The sequence below is a fragment of the Protopterus annectens genome, chromosome 2.part1, assembly GCF_019279795.1.
Source record: "Protopterus annectens isolate FY-2018-M chromosome 2.part1, PAN1.0, whole genome shotgun sequence".
NCBI classification, from domain to species: Eukaryota; Metazoa; Chordata; order Ceratodontiformes; family Protopteridae; genus Protopterus; species Protopterus annectens.
This window is the reverse complement of record NC_056729.1, coordinates 883,129,871-883,146,126: the sequence shown is the minus strand read 5'-3', so window position 1 is coordinate 883,146,126 and position 16,256 is coordinate 883,129,871.

Below are 16,256 nucleotides of genomic sequence, written 5' to 3'. Positions count from 1 at the left end.
GTCCTTTTATATTTGCAAAATGTTTACTACTTCACCTGCGCTAAGTCTGAAATTGGTCAATATTGATTTGTATATAGATATTTATCTTCAATGATCATTTTTTATAGGAATACCACAACAGAGCATTGCTCCTGGTTTGCCTTACTGATATCCCCTTTATGTATAAACTAGTCTTTGCTTATTTTATGTTATTCAAACCTGAGTTCTGGAGTAAACCAAGGGTGAGTTGTTGTTTTATTGTTTTCAGTATAAAGTAGAACTTGTCTTGAAAGGAAAAAGTACATTTAGCATGCACAAAAAGGCAACATTGGACTCAGATTCTGAAGTGACTATGGACCATGTGTGTGCATGTGTTCATCAAAGAGGTGGGGTTCTCTTCTTATATTGAGGTTACATGTGGTAATGATCCCACATAAAGGTTTTTCATTTGATAGTGCAAAAGATCCTGCTACTGATATTGTCACTGATGTATGTTAGAGCTGGGTGGGAGTGTTTGTTAGAAGCCAAATTTATAATATAATAAATATAGACATTAAAGGCGGCTGCTGTTTATGACGGGACTGTGGACTCAAGGCAGCATGTGCCAAAGAATTAGAGAGTGTACAAGGAGCTTTCAGGAGAAATGTTCCTTTTTTTGCCTTCTGCAATTATTGATTATGTTATACTGAGCAGTTCTTTTTTTTTTTTTTTTTTGCTACAAGCTGCCACATGCTAAGAAATTTTCTACTAGACTTGAAAAAAACAGCTGTGCAAGATCTGGGGACTAGTTTGTAATCTTGTTGGAATTTGATATCATTTTGTACTCTAGGGAGAATGGAGACAGGGCCTAGTCATTTCTAGGTCTCTGATTGCTGTAGAATCTTAAAATAAGAGCAACTGCCCATCTAAGTAAGATTTGCAGACTGACTTACAACAAATTTGCAGCATCTTTCATGTTTTTGTGTTAATAAATACAAAACTTCATCCAGACAATCTTCAGTGAACACTTCTTTGGTAGAGCACATCAGTCATTGTTACTATTGTATTAGCCTTCATTTAGACTAAAACTCTATATAAGAAAAGTATGTATATACCAGATTCAGCCAACCAGATTAGCTATATCCACACATACTTCCTTCTTTATAAAGTTGTACAATTAAATGCTTTTAAGCATTCTGAACATTGATGATAAGATTCATAATTCATAAAGACTTCCTTGCAGAGTAAATAATTCACTTCATTGTGATGCCTGTTAAGAATTGTTATGTTATTGTACTGTGCTGTCGTAATATTATGCAACAGGCATTCTAAGAAAGCCAGCATAATAATATCTGAGTGGCCTGGCTAGTTGCACATTATTACCTCTTCTAAAATAGTGAATTATCTGTGGAAAAAAACAGCAGCTACATTACAAGATATTACTTAATTTCCAGGACTTACTTGCAACTGCTAACAGATGCTGGCATTAATAAACTTAATATGGTACAGAATCCATCCACCACTGTCACATTTTTTTTTCAGAAAAAGAAAGCTAAAAATAAAAACTACTTCAAAATAATCACCCAGTCTGTTCATTGATCCATTACTTTGCTGTATCTGATACATGTACACATGTGACAATGCTGCATAAATGAAGGCTTTATGTAGCTCATAAAACTGATGTGCTCTGTATATTTTTTGTTTCTTCTTATTGTCTGTAATTGCACGCTAGATTTATAATATACTCCATTTTTTATACTGGCAGTTATTAGAAATCTGTTTAGTATAACTTACTTTCCTTGCATAATACATTCTTGATTTGAAACCCAAAGAAATTAATTTAGCATTGAACTGCCTCACAGAGTACATTCCTACACTCCCATCATGAATCAGAGTGTCTAAAAAGGTTAACAAATAATGAGAAAAAGATGCCAAACCACTGCACCCAGCACCCCAATTAGAAGGTAGCCCACTGTTTTAGAAAGGTGCCTCGGGCATGTACATTATGTACAATGTAAAGATGTGTATACTGTCCCTTCTGTATAGAAAGAGGGTGGGTAACAGCTAGGCACTGATAAAACAAGCCATGGAAACAAAACAGGTGGATTTTTCTTTTATTTTTCGCACTATATAACATATAATTCTGATTTGGCATCCTCTTACAAGCCGCTGCCTGTGGCAGTGATCCTTTTTACCCCACAGCTTTGATTGCTGTCAGGAATATAGAACTCTTAGTGTGCTTGTTACCATGAAGGTTCTGGCAAAAGTTTATTATGTTGCCAGCTGCTAGAATAGAAAAAATGAGCCTGAATACAGAACAGACAGAAAAAAAATACAGATCAGCTAATGTGACTAAAGGAGCAAATTACTGAATTGTTTGATCACACCAGCAGCTAACAAAGACTTATAGTTAATGTTTTAAAGTTATGAAAGTGATATCCACAATGTCACCAAAAGCAAATGTAGGACAAATGTACCCATTATAATAATGTTAATTAATATCACATATTTTCAAAGAAAATAAAATAGGCTAGCATTAAGATCAGTTACTTTCCCACAAAGCTTGTGGAGGTATAACTCTTCATTTCACAATAATGGTCATTATTTCATCATTTGCTATGTAAGTAACTTGCAAGCATTTTAAAGCACTGTACTCAGCTTCAGAGGAAACAAGTTAGAAGCAAATATTATATTTTGCATCCTCAATGTAGTCAGCCTTCTCTAAATTAGTGAATGGTTAACATGTAGCATTTACTACAGTGGTTGGGATTATGATATGCAATAGGACAGCACTCATTTATTAGCTTGCACAATGCACTGCTAAGCCCCTGCAACACATTATTCAAAATAGTTCAAATTATTACACATTTCAACAGAAATGTACAGAAAACTATCAATGTCTCTAAGAAACATACTGCATGGACAACAGCAGTAAAGACAGAACTATGAGTCAAATCATACGAAAAGCAGCTTGACAGAACTTCACCTATAAAACTCTTTTTTGTCCACTGTACCTACTGTTGGAGGAAATAATAAGAGTATCAACATGGAACATCATTGATTTCACTGCAGACACAACATTTTCAGATGAAACTTTTTGAGTTTTATCCCCGGCCTTGAGCCAGGTGTGACCTCAGAGGTAGTTTATATAAGTAATGTGGTGCAGATGTGAGACTTCACCAGTCGACAGGTATTCCTTTTAAAGCTCTTTGCTGCATATGGAGAACATCAGGATCCAAATGTCCAAGGTACAGAACATTGTGGTATTCAAGATGGAATGATAGCATTTCATGAATTACTACTTCCTACATCCTAGAATTGTTCTAAGATGAAAGTATAAATATTTTATAACTCCCAGCATGTGGGACTTCATTATTAATGTGTTTATCAGAGACTCTCTAAGACTCCACACCCAAAAGTTATATTTTAGCCTAGTGCATTCATAAACAATATTTACTCCTGACAGATGGAGAACCTCACATGGTTAAACAGCAGCATGAATTAAAATTATCTTAATCTTTTCTGGATTCAGCTTTATCTGGTCCTAGTTTTAACTAGTGTAGTGTACAGTGCAAGTAATCTTTGAGAAAACTAAAATTAAACTTATTCGTGAAAAAATGAGAAATAAAGATGAGGGTAAACAGCAGAGCAATGACACTGCAGACCTCACTTTGGTAAGACATCTCATTTGGAAGCACATATGGTATGAACAATACTAGAGCCAAACTTGAACTGTTGAACAATGCCTGTGTAAATTTGTGTCTACCCTTCCAGTTATCAAGACTAGCATTAAAGGTAGTCAAAGTAGTAATCTGTTTGACCTGTGGTGGCAACTTATGGGATGGGAATATTTTAAGTTATGACCCTGTCTCTACAGCAAGTCTTATTTATTTTTTCTGTAGATTTAGGTACCTAGTGTGGGTGTTGGTAGATCCAGTGATTTTGCAAACAAACAGCAGATCAAATGAGACTGTGTCTTTCATTGCTCAAAAAGCAAGACACAGGTCACATCAGAGCAGCCTGTATAGTACTGAGTATAAGGAGCTTTGTGCTAATCTATCTGGATAGTTCAGGGATTTAAGGCCTTTAGTTTTCTTGGTAAGGAATCTTTGGACCTTTTTTAGTTGAGCAATATGCTCCAATTTATACATACAAATGAAAGCATTGTATTCAATGGTGGGTCTGATAAGGGAAGAGTACAATGGCAGATTGACTTTATTGGTTTTTGAAGATATTTCCTTGCAAAATACCTTGGTGAGTATAGAAGGATTTCCTGACTATGATGGAAACATGTCCAGGAAATGTCAAAGACCCGGATGTATTTGAAGCATTGTTAACATAACTAATCCATTAATGAAGGGTATGCCAGAACAACATTCTTAAACATTCACAGAATTTACAATCACCCAGAGAAAACAAAGGCATGGAGGTATACAGCCACCTAAATCAACATGGCCCATGAATATATTAAAGAATTCCCTTTGGTAGTTTGTATGCTGCAGGAAGAAAGTTTCCTGAGGGAAGCAATAGTCATTAACAACAGATAATCCATGGAGAAAAGCAATAACAAAAGCAAAAAACTACAGCTGCACTGAAATCAAGATTTTGCATAATGCACTGCAATATCTAAAGGTGGTGATCAGCTATCACTTCAGTGGTAGCAAAATCAAATGTTGGCCAAGACAATCAAAGCAGGCCAAAAGATCCTGGGTCACCCCTCATAGGCAGAGTGCACCTCACACTTTAGATACTCCACAAATCTGGAGTTTAACTCTAACAGCTGAGAGGTTAAATGGAATTCAGCCTGCTAAGTTTTGGTTCAAGTTCACTATTACATTCCAAAGTAAAACCAGCATCAAGAAAAGTAATAATGAAACTCAAACTGCATGAGCCAAAAGCACGGATTTAGTCAGCTACACAAGCTAGAATGAACAAATTAAAAAATCATCTGTGCCAAAAAAATGAGCAGCAAAAGTCATTTACAACCAAATGCAAATATAAACATCAACAAAAAAAAAAAATCACAATTCAAATGAGTCCAAAATAAATTCATAAAGCCATGAGCTCCGATGACCATGTTATAATTTAATTACTAATTAAAAGTAAAGGTATGTTCTCCCGAGTTTATGTACATAATGCAAGTGTACTTTAAGAGCACACAAAACACTCCTCTCCTCTATCCCATAATCTAGTGCTTTGCCTTAAATCAAGTGATGGGACGAGGAACAGGTTACATCATCCAGTAATACAGATTATGTACAATAGGCATTTTGTAATGAAAAGCTGTTTATTGTAGCTACATGTTTGGCCAAGCACTTAACATTTCAGTGTCAAAGTTACGATGGTCACAAGTCAGACTATCTCCATAATTACATGTTGTGATTACGTGCTTTAAAAAGATGCCCACCCTCATACTGTTAAATGTGGTACAAAAAAAAACAAATGATTGTTCATTTTCTCTCTGCTTACACAGAAAAATTCTAGCAGATGCCAACTGTGTTTACTGTACAGGACACAAAATATTCTACTTATGTGTCTACTACCTATTCAGTTATAATCCATACTCACCATCCTGACATTTCCCATGGTCATTCACCATTTAATAATTCAAATTATTTTCATAAAACTGTACAACACGTAACAGCCCTTACAGCATCCTGTTTTTAAAAGTTCACATTCCTATATGTAAGTAAATGAAACTCTGAGGTGTCTCACTACAATTTAAATCTTATGGCTATCCTTCTTATGTCAGTTTACCACACACTCACCATCACTCGGCAATGTATTTTTCGGCTGTTTGTGCCTGTTTTGTTAGACCTGTTTATGTAGACATAAGCTAGTAGTTCCAAGACCATTTTTTTTTGGTTTACAGCTGTCGGTTATGTATCTTTACAGGTCATAATCACCACTAAATAGTACATATGCAAAAGTTTCATTAGTCCACATTTAACTTCCCATGCTTAATTTATTCATATGATATGGGTTCAGTTACCTCATGGGAAAGCATTAAGTTCAAGGGAGTAAGTAGTCTACACCAGAAAACTGGATTAGCAAAAACACGGTGGTATACATGAAGGTGTATGATGAACTGATCACTGGTAATAAGAGGAAAACAATTTTCACACAACATAGATCAAACTCAACGGACACTTTTTTTTTTTTTTAAGAAGCTTGAGGCAGTCAAATTAAAGTGAGGAGTTACAGGAACCTAATATTCCTTTTGGACAAAAGAGATTATTGTCTGGAACTCATTCTTTATACAGGTGAAACTGGGTTATTTACACATCAATTGTTCGTCACTAAACTCTGTAATCTGCTGCTTTATATAGAAGTAAATACTAACATACCTGAATCGCTGCCTGAACTCCCACAGCAATGAATTTTATGTTAAGACAGGACTGTTCTCAGGCCATTGTCAAACGTCCAAAAAATGGTGTAATCAATGTCTGTGTGTCTATCTATCTATCTCTGTCTTTTTTTTTCTTTTTCTTTCTTTCATTTTATTATTATTTTTCTTTTTTGAAATTCCATTTTGTTTCATGTGCATTTTTGCCACCAAGAATACGTTTAGTCAGAGGATATCTCCCCAAATTATTTGTTTACTACTTCAGTCTCATTGTGAAGAAAAATAAATAAACAAAAGACAAAATATAAAGGCCCTTCAAGATTTACTTCATTTCAGATTTTGCAAAACAGGTGCTAGCATTACTGGCTCTTTACTTTTGATACCAGTCTTTGATATTGTTTCCTTGTTTGTCAAGCAAAAACAGCTTTTAAAGTGTCATCTCCATTTATTTTGTTTCAGCATGCCTGACTCGACAGCCTCATGTACTGTCCACTGAATTATTTGGAAATTTGAGAAGTAAATAAAAGAACATATGAAGTTTGCAATGCAGAATTCAGAGATTTGTGTTTTGAGCATTAGTAGTCAGGAAAAAATGTAGCAATTCTTTACCTTCGTGTTATGCAAACATTTTAACAATCAACACACAGTTCTCAAAGAAAAAGGAGTGCATAACAAAGAATTTTTCCCAAAAGAACATATCAATTATCTTATTATAGAGCATTTTGTGGCAATAAGTATAATTTTTGTACATCTAGTTACTTTTAAATAAATCAGACAGCATCATGGGAAACCAAAGATAAATGTCTGCTTACTATACAAGACATTCTTCTTGATGTAGCCACTGTGGTGTAATTAGAACTCCCCATCTGCATCAGTTTCAATGTTAGTGAACTTTTCAACCACCTTCTGAATGCTATCCTTTAATAAAATGAGGGCACTAAGGAATTTACAAAGTCACTGTGGTGTTAATATTAACAGACATACAAAGCACGTTTGTCCCTTGTTTCCTCTTACACTGCAGATCTAAAGGTCAAAGTACTCCCAGAGATACCCATTGATAGAATGTCTGCACTTTATATGCTAAAATGGAAATGAAGAAAAATAAGAAAAAAAGAAATTGACAAAAAAAGGAGGGCATTAATCATTTATAATTAACTGCACTTCTGTTCTTGTCACAGGATAAGGTGTAATGTCATTCATGTAACAAAACAACAAGATTGACACACTTGGTCTTATCCCCAGTGTGCTTAATTTAACCAGCGGAAATATGCATCTGTGAGGTATTAATGCTGCATTTACAAATCTGCCAAAAACTAGGAAACCATTTTCTGATCTCACAGCTCTTTTCTTCTCCCCGAAATTTGAAATGCTGAATACAAAGGGGAAAAGGCATAGACATATTCCAGTATGCTAATTAGCAAGATTTACTTGGTGCTCTTAACTATTATTCCCAGGTTGGGCTTCCAAGTCACAACATATGTGTACTCATGCATACTGCTAGCATGAATGTTGTCATGGATGTTAATGTGCTACATATAAAAAAAAATAAAAAGAAAGAAAGAATGTCATACAGCAGTTTGTGGGAAAGAGCTTTGAATTCTTCCCCACATTATAAAAGATAAATTCACATTTTTTTTTTTTGTTTTATTTTTCCCCTAATAATGACAGTGTTGAAGGCTCAAAAGACTTCATCTGTATGACATTATTTAAGAGGAATGAGTTACTATGGAGACAGCTGAAGATAGTAATATGATTTGGTGCATTTAACAATACAATTATTTACTTTTTATTAGTTCTTTGTTAAGCAGGAAGGAAACATTAGAAACAAAGGCATGTTTTTAAGAAAGACATATGAACTTAGGTCTGGTCTTTTGCTCAGTCATATATTGTGCATGTGATTTTAATTAAACAGCCTCATCTCAGAAAGAGATAACTCACACGCACAGCTCATTGCTTTAATGCTTAAGACCCAATACAGTTAATATACAGTTGACATTATCAAACTAAATTAATGCGAAATAGAAAATATAATTGTTCAGAAATAGATATTTTACACTGGACAACCCATATTACATACATCCCCAGACAGACAGGGAAAAAAGACAGATAGATATGAAAAATCTGTCTATTTTACAAAACACACCAGTGACTTCCTTTCTGAAGAGCCATAGTTCAGATCTAATACATTTTCACAGAAGAAAGAATAATCCTGTATGAAGACAATTCATGACCATAGCAGTGATGTGCTAGAGTGATTAACTTTTTGAACAATGCTCAAACAGCAAACAAGCTCTCAGTATTTGTTTCAGAAGCTTAGAATGAAGGAAAAACGTGTTGCTTGCCCACTGATCAGTCTATAATGTCCCATACCATATCCCAATGATGTTTTTCCTGCACTTTTCCTTTCTCATCTGCAAACTGTACTAAATATCATTACATTATATGAAATATCTGTGAAATATTAATATGACATTATTATTAATTCCTACATGGCTGAAAAGATTAACTGGGCTGCATCTACTGAGCTAAAATTTAGACCTGATAAGTATTATGTCTTGTATGAGACAACCAATATTTATGAAAAGTTCATTACATGAAGTAAAACACAGAGATCTGGGAATGTCTGTGTCTGGAAGTTTTTCTTTGGGCATGCATGCTGATACTAAAATTTGTTGTGTAAAAACAGTTACGTTTACTTGTAAGAAACCTTATGACAAGGGATACTGTTTGCTTAATATTCTTATATAAGGCATATATTTGACAAGTTTTTAAAAATAGTAATATTTTTTTCATTTATACAGTCCCACAGCTTAGGAACTTAAGCACCTGTGCAATGAAAATTTGCAAAGAAAAATCTTTCATTCTAAAAAGTTGACATATATGGAAAAATGTAGATATCTTAATATATACACACATTAAATTATCAATATGTACAGGGTAAATTTATCTTTGCATATAAAATATCGTATGATTCATTACAGGCAATTATTAACAGAGACCCTTATTTTGTAACTTAGAGCTGAGAAATAAAAATTCAGTGTTTTATATACAAACAATTAATACAAAAAAGCTGATATATTCTTATTTAGCTTGATAGAAGGAATTAAGGTTTTAAAGCCTGATAACAAAATCATTATCTTACAAAATGCCATATATGTCTATGCCTCATTTGTACTGTTGTAAACTTAAAGAGGAACAAATGGCAGAATCTAATATGGTTTTAAATTTCATAAGGGTACTTGAGGATCTAATTAAATTTAATAATGTATTCCATATTCTCGGAGCACATATCTGAAATAGCCTATTCTTTACCTTGATTTACCATGAGTTACTATAATCAATAAGAAAGATACAGGTGGTTATTACATGTATGAAAACAATTCTGAGTGAGTTGTGCATCCTTCAAGGCTTCATATATATCATTTGCATGACAGTTGCACATTTCATTATGTTACTCGTTAAATTCTGTAGTGTACCAAATATAAGGTCATCATAATTAGTGTTTGCTCATAATCAAGACCTGCAATATCGTTAATTAATACACTGTCCATACAGATCCACATGATATAACAGAAGTAAATAAATTATATTACTGAGCAGCTAAACTAATAACTGATAAAGTTCTACCACAAGAACACAAGGCAGTGAGGGAAAGGAAGGGGAGAAATTGAATGCCATCATGGAAGTATCGAATAGAGAAAAATATAAAGGAATTAAGACATGTGTCACTGTTAGAAGACTACAGAAGAGGGACTAAATCAACAAAAATAATAAGAAAAATAGATGTGATAAAGCAGTGCACAGTATCAGAACAGACCAGGATCTATCATGCACTATTGCAAATAACAAACTAAAAAATTCAGCACAGGCAGAAAAACTTAGAAGTTACACAGATAAATATAAAGGGAAAGTACAAAATAAGCAATTTATTGATGACCCAATAAAGTTTTATAGAGAATTGGGAAACAAGGTAAAAGGAATTCAAAGACCACCAAAAAAGAAGAAATAGATGCATTTTGGAGAAATATTCATGAAGATCCTGTGGAACACAACACAATGCTAAATGGATAAAAGAAGTAAAAGAAAGAAGAAGAGGTTTAATGGTACAGGATATGAAACGGGGTGAAGTAACAGCCAGAGAGACTGAAACAAAGTTAAGAAAAGCCTCTAATTGGAAAACCCCAGGCCCAGATGCAGTACCTAACGTCTGGTTAAAACTATTAACATTTTTTCGTGAAGATTTAGCCATGAGTAAGAGCTATTTATATGTGCAACCCGAGCAGACACCAACCTGGCTACTAACAGGTAAAACAATGCTCCTGCTTAAGAGTGAACCTGCAAGCTACCCCAAAAATTAGAGACAAATAGCTTGCCTTCCAAAGATGCATAAATTCTACACGGCAATTGATGCCAACAGAGTTTATTCTCATTTAGAAGAAAACTCAATTATGGCAGTAGAACAAAAGGGCAATAAAAGAAAGTCATATGGAACAAAGGATAATTTGTTGTTAAATAAAGTCATAGTGTAGAGCTGTAAAAAGGGGAAAGAATCTAAGTATGACATGGACTGACTACAAAAAAGCATATAATAGTATCCCACATTCTTGGATAAAAGAATGCTTAAAAATGTATAAGATAAACCCTACACTGATCGATTACATTACAATGACCATGAAACCGTGGCAGACCACTTTGCAATTAGACCATGCCTGCAATTTGGTTCCTAGAAAACAATGAAATATAAAGACTTCACATCTTCTGTTTGCTCAGGAACTGAAAGCACAGCTGCAGGTTGTCAAAACTTTTTCAGATGATATTAAAATGCCATTTGGCCTTGATAAATGTGCAAAAGCAACCTTTAAAGCAGGAAAACTGTAGCAACAGGAAAACATCAGTTTAGGACAAGAATGTGATATAAAAGAACTTGAGCAAGATGGAGTGTATAAATACTTGGGAATTGATGAAGGATCAGCAATAAACCATGAACAAATGTGAATAAAACTTAGTAAGTAATACTTTAGAAGACTTAAATTAATCCTGAAAATAGTGTTGAAATTTAGGAACAAAATCCTATCTATAAACCAATTTTCTCTCCCTGTCCTAATTTACAGTTTTGGAGTGACTGATTGGCCCCAAACGTGTTGGATAGATTAGACATTAAAATAAGAAGGATGCTTCATGCTCACCAAATGATCTATAAAAATCAGTACATACCAAGATTATATATTCCCCATTCTGAAGGAGGGATGGGCCTCCTTGAAATTAAGTATGTGTATAGATCTGCAATTGTGAGACTCCACACATATCTGCTGACTTCGCAAGACCCAAATGTAGTGAAACTTCTGAAACATGAGGAAAATAAATCTAAGATGACTTCTCTGCATAACCAAGCAAAAGCATATTGGCATCAAGCAGGAATGGAAATCAAACCACAAGTAGATAAAAATCAGGCAGTAACTGAATGTGCCAAAAAACAAAAGAAAGAATATCAGGTGAAGGACCAGATGAAAAGGCAAGAAATATGGAAAACACATAAATATAGTTGCAAACATAGAAAACTTCTGGAAGAACCTCATGTTGATCAGGAATGAACTCAGGAGTAGTTAAGGAGAGGAGAATTCAAACCAAGAGATGAAAGATTAATATTGGTGGCCCAAGATAGTGGGCTGCATACATGTTGGTTTACAAAGTCCATTGAACATGGCGAAACAGACAAATGTAGGTTTTGTAAAACCAAATTGAAAACAGTTGCACACCTCGTTGCTGGTTGTGACACACTAATGGTAGAAGGACTTTATACTGAAAGGCATAATAATGTGGAAAGACTGTTGCACTGGGGATTGTGTAAACATTATGGTATTAAAGTGGCTGAAAAACACTGGAAACATAAGCCACAAAGCATCATAGAAAACAAAGAAGTCTGCATCACATGGGCTCACCCATTACCAACAGTTCAAAAGATAGATGCTAGAAAAACAGATATAGTGGTCCAGGAAAAGAAGACAATGGCATAAGACCAGCAACTTCTTTGACTGTATGAATTGGATGATGTCATTTTAATCATTTGTTTAAGTCTCGTGGATCAATACATATTCTGATATCATCTGAGCTTTTCTTATGAGCTGCTACCATGGAGGATACCCGTTCAGTTGTTTCTTCTACTGGACAAATCACTCTTTGCTGCACGATTTTGTCTAGCTCAGCTTCAACTCTACCCTGCATAGCTACTGGAATTTTCTGTGCTGGTCTGATGATTGGGCTGACTTCAGGGTCTAACTTCATGGAGTACATAACTGGGAGTTTGCCTAGTTTGTCTTCAAAAAGATCAGCATAGGTAGAAAAAAAGTATGGGTGAAATTAGAACAGTTGTCTTTCAAGCTTACATGGTGGATTTCCTTATTAAATTAAAGCGGTCCCATTTTCAAGGCTGAGGCCTAATAATGACTGTACCTGCCTTTTAACTATGTAAAATTGCAAGACATAGCTGTTTCCAGCAGAATAACATGAAAGCACTACAGACCCTTCGGTTTGAATTTCTTCACCACCATAATCAACAAGCGTCGCACACTTAGCCAAATCAAGCATCTCACCAGCTCTTACTCTAGCAAATGTGCATCAGCTTTAAGCTCTATAGGTCTCCCATTAATCCAAACAGTACAAAATTCTTAACTCTTTGTCACAAATCTACTGCACTGATTGTTTCACCAAACACAGACATACCATCAACATAAAAAGTATGTTTACAGCTTTCTAATTGATCAACTTGTCTCTTGGAATGTTCTTTTTTAATAAAAGAATGGACCTTTTTTGATTTACAAAACCTTTGAAAATTATTCCACTTTTTACACTTGTGGCACTGCTGACCAAAAGCTTAGCACTTTTCTCTTTTAAATTCATGACTGCCACCACAATTACAACAGTTGATTATGTGATAAGATGAGGGCACGTGGTTTGAGTTTGTAACTCACCCTTGTGCTTCACTGAGCATGTCCACTTAACAGAGCACACTTTGGGATATGCTAGAAAGGTTATGTGTTTCACTGAAGGTAGGGCTTAGGGAACTCCACAATTTGGTCTGTATCTTTTAACCATGTTCTGCATACTATCAACATTAGCTTTAGAAAGTGTTGGAAGCATGCATTTCTGATTTGTAAGCATGTTTGTGTTTTTCTGAGAGCTCGTATATTTGACAAATCTCTATGGCCTTATTCAAAGTTAAATCACTGTCTTGAAGCAAAATCTTTCTCACTGCATCATCTTTAATACCACACACAAGCTTGTTTTTTATCAGCTCATCCCTTTAATCACCAATTCTCCATGTTTTAGCCTTATTTCTCAAGTCAGTTAGATATGCTGCAAAAATGTCACCAGGCTTTTGATGTCTTGCGTGAAATAAGTGCCTTTCCATTGTAATATTCATTTGGGGATTACACATTTCTCTAAATTTATGTTTTAAGCACTCTGGATCTTCTTTCATTTCAGCCGGTACCACTATATGGCAGGTTTCCCCTCCCCTGCATACGCAGTAGGTACATACACAAATGAATACTCCCTTTACATTGCTTATGAATCAGCTAAATTAAGCAGAATAAATACTGTGGTATATGCATCTTTGTCAGAAAATGCTGCCAGTATGAAAATATTGTACTGTTGCTCAAACACTCTCCAATTTTGAACAATATTATTATCAAATACTAGTGGAGCAAGTTTGCAAAATCCTTCTGCCATGCCAACAAAGTATGCTTCAACACCATGCAAAATATGATGCTTGTAATTATGTATGAACATGCACACACACACCAGGTACTTGTAACAACATTCAAATGCACAATAAACTCTTTAAAAGACTGTACTTTGTGAAATATTCTTTGAAATGGTTGTATTATGTGAAATAACTGCACTGTAATACTGCACAAACTTGTGAACACTTTGCACACTTTGGATATTTTGAATAGCTTTAGTTAAGTGAAACAGTAGTACATAGCAAAAAAATATGTTTTTTTCCCTTATTTTATACATTTTATGTGATTCAGATGTCATGGGTATGTGTCTCGGTATACGAGTGCGTGTGTGTGTGTGTGTGTGTGTGTGTGTGTGTGTGTGTGTGTGTATACGCAAGTATGCCTGTATACATCTGTGTGTGTGTGTGTGTGTGTGTGTGTGTGTGTGTGTGTGTGTGTGTGTGTGTGTGTGTACACAAGTATGTGTGTATACATCTGTGTGTGTGTGTGTGTGTGTGTGTGTGTGTGTGTGTGTGTGTGTGTGTGTGTGTGTGTGTGTGTGTGTGTGTGTGTGTGTGTGTGTGTGTGTGTAATTACACACTGCAAAGCTTTAATAGTGTTAAGATAAGTGGGAAGAATACAGGACTATGAACAATGCAAAGTGTTTTATGCAAAAATGCAAAAATTTATAGGCAATATTTTGAAGATTGCAGTCCAGGTTAGGCAGAGTCCCTCATTGACTCTCTTCAAGAGGAATCTTGATGAGTGGATGGGAGATCGTAGATTTACTCTGGGTATCACTTCTGTGTCACTGTTAGACAGAGGCACAGTATACTAACCTCGAAAAAGGGCATAGCAAAATTCTTTTAAAATGGGAGGCGAAAGCCAAACACACTCTGGCTAGGCTTGTAAATGCCCTAGGGCAGATAGCCTAGTATGAACCTATGAACCTAAGCAGTTTTTGGAATGTTACTCTAACTGCTGCTGCTTATCATATGGAACTAAAATGATTTAAAATATTTTTCTTTTTTTCTCTGGAGAAAGGGGAGAAAAGTTGGGGTATCACATTAAAATAGTCTAGATGGCCACACATATTTTAGGCTGTTTGGCTTCATTAGAGATGCTTAGGGCTTAGGTTCATTTCTAGGTTGAGGTGTCTTCTGTTTTTTTTGTGTAGTCAGCTGCAACATAAATGTACATTTAGTGACAGATCCACAACCATGTGATAGACAAATAACACTTTACAACTTTTATACTAATTTGCTAACACAACTACAGTTAATGACTGGTACATATAGCAAGCCAAGAAAAGAGTCATGCATATCCTTTTACAGTAAAGTAAGCATACATTTTTTTTATTAGTGCAGCTATTTAGGTGTGCATTCATTAACATTAAAAGAGTTCTAATTTTATAGACTATACCTGGCAAAAGGTAAATGTAATCATTTGTACCCTCACCCCAGGACACAAATTATGGATATACAAACTTTGAGCGCTATGATTTTGAAAGCTGAGAGGTATGCTGACAACCTGAGTGCATGGAGGTTACTAGACTATCAACACAGACATCATTTCAAGCCTAGCAGTTTCATCCCAATGTAATACCATAGATAATGTAGTCAATGTCCAGGATTGTATTTAGTAATGACTGCCCATTTCCAGGAGGGTTGTGGGCACTATCACCAGTATGAATTTCTGGTGTTCCATCCACTCATCCAGGTTTCTTTTGAACAGTGTCATGGAGGTGCTCTGCTCCACATGAATTGACAGCCTATTCCAAAGATGCGGCAGTCACTGGGAAGCAAATTTGTCCCTGCAGCAAGTCCTATTCAAGTCACAAGCCACATTTAGGTCCCTGGAATGGGTAACTCTAGTCCCATTTGATTTATGGATGTGGAGCAAATTCGTTAGGTTTGGGTTGGATATTGCTCTGTAAGCCAGGCATAAGTCTCCGCTAAGAAGCCTATACAATACAGAGTATAGTGACAGGGACTTTAGTCGGTCTGTGTACAGCATGTGCTGGAGTCCCTTGATCTTCTTTGTTAGAAACCTCTAATGTCTGTCGATTTGCTGCAGGTGCTTTGTATAATACATGCCAAAAGGGACAGTATACTCAATTATGGCCCTGATTAGTGACATGTATAGAGGGGTTATAACCTCCTTTGCTCTAGAGGCTATGCCTTTGCTAAACAAGTGTGCTATGTAGAAAGCCTTCCTTACTACAGTAGGCA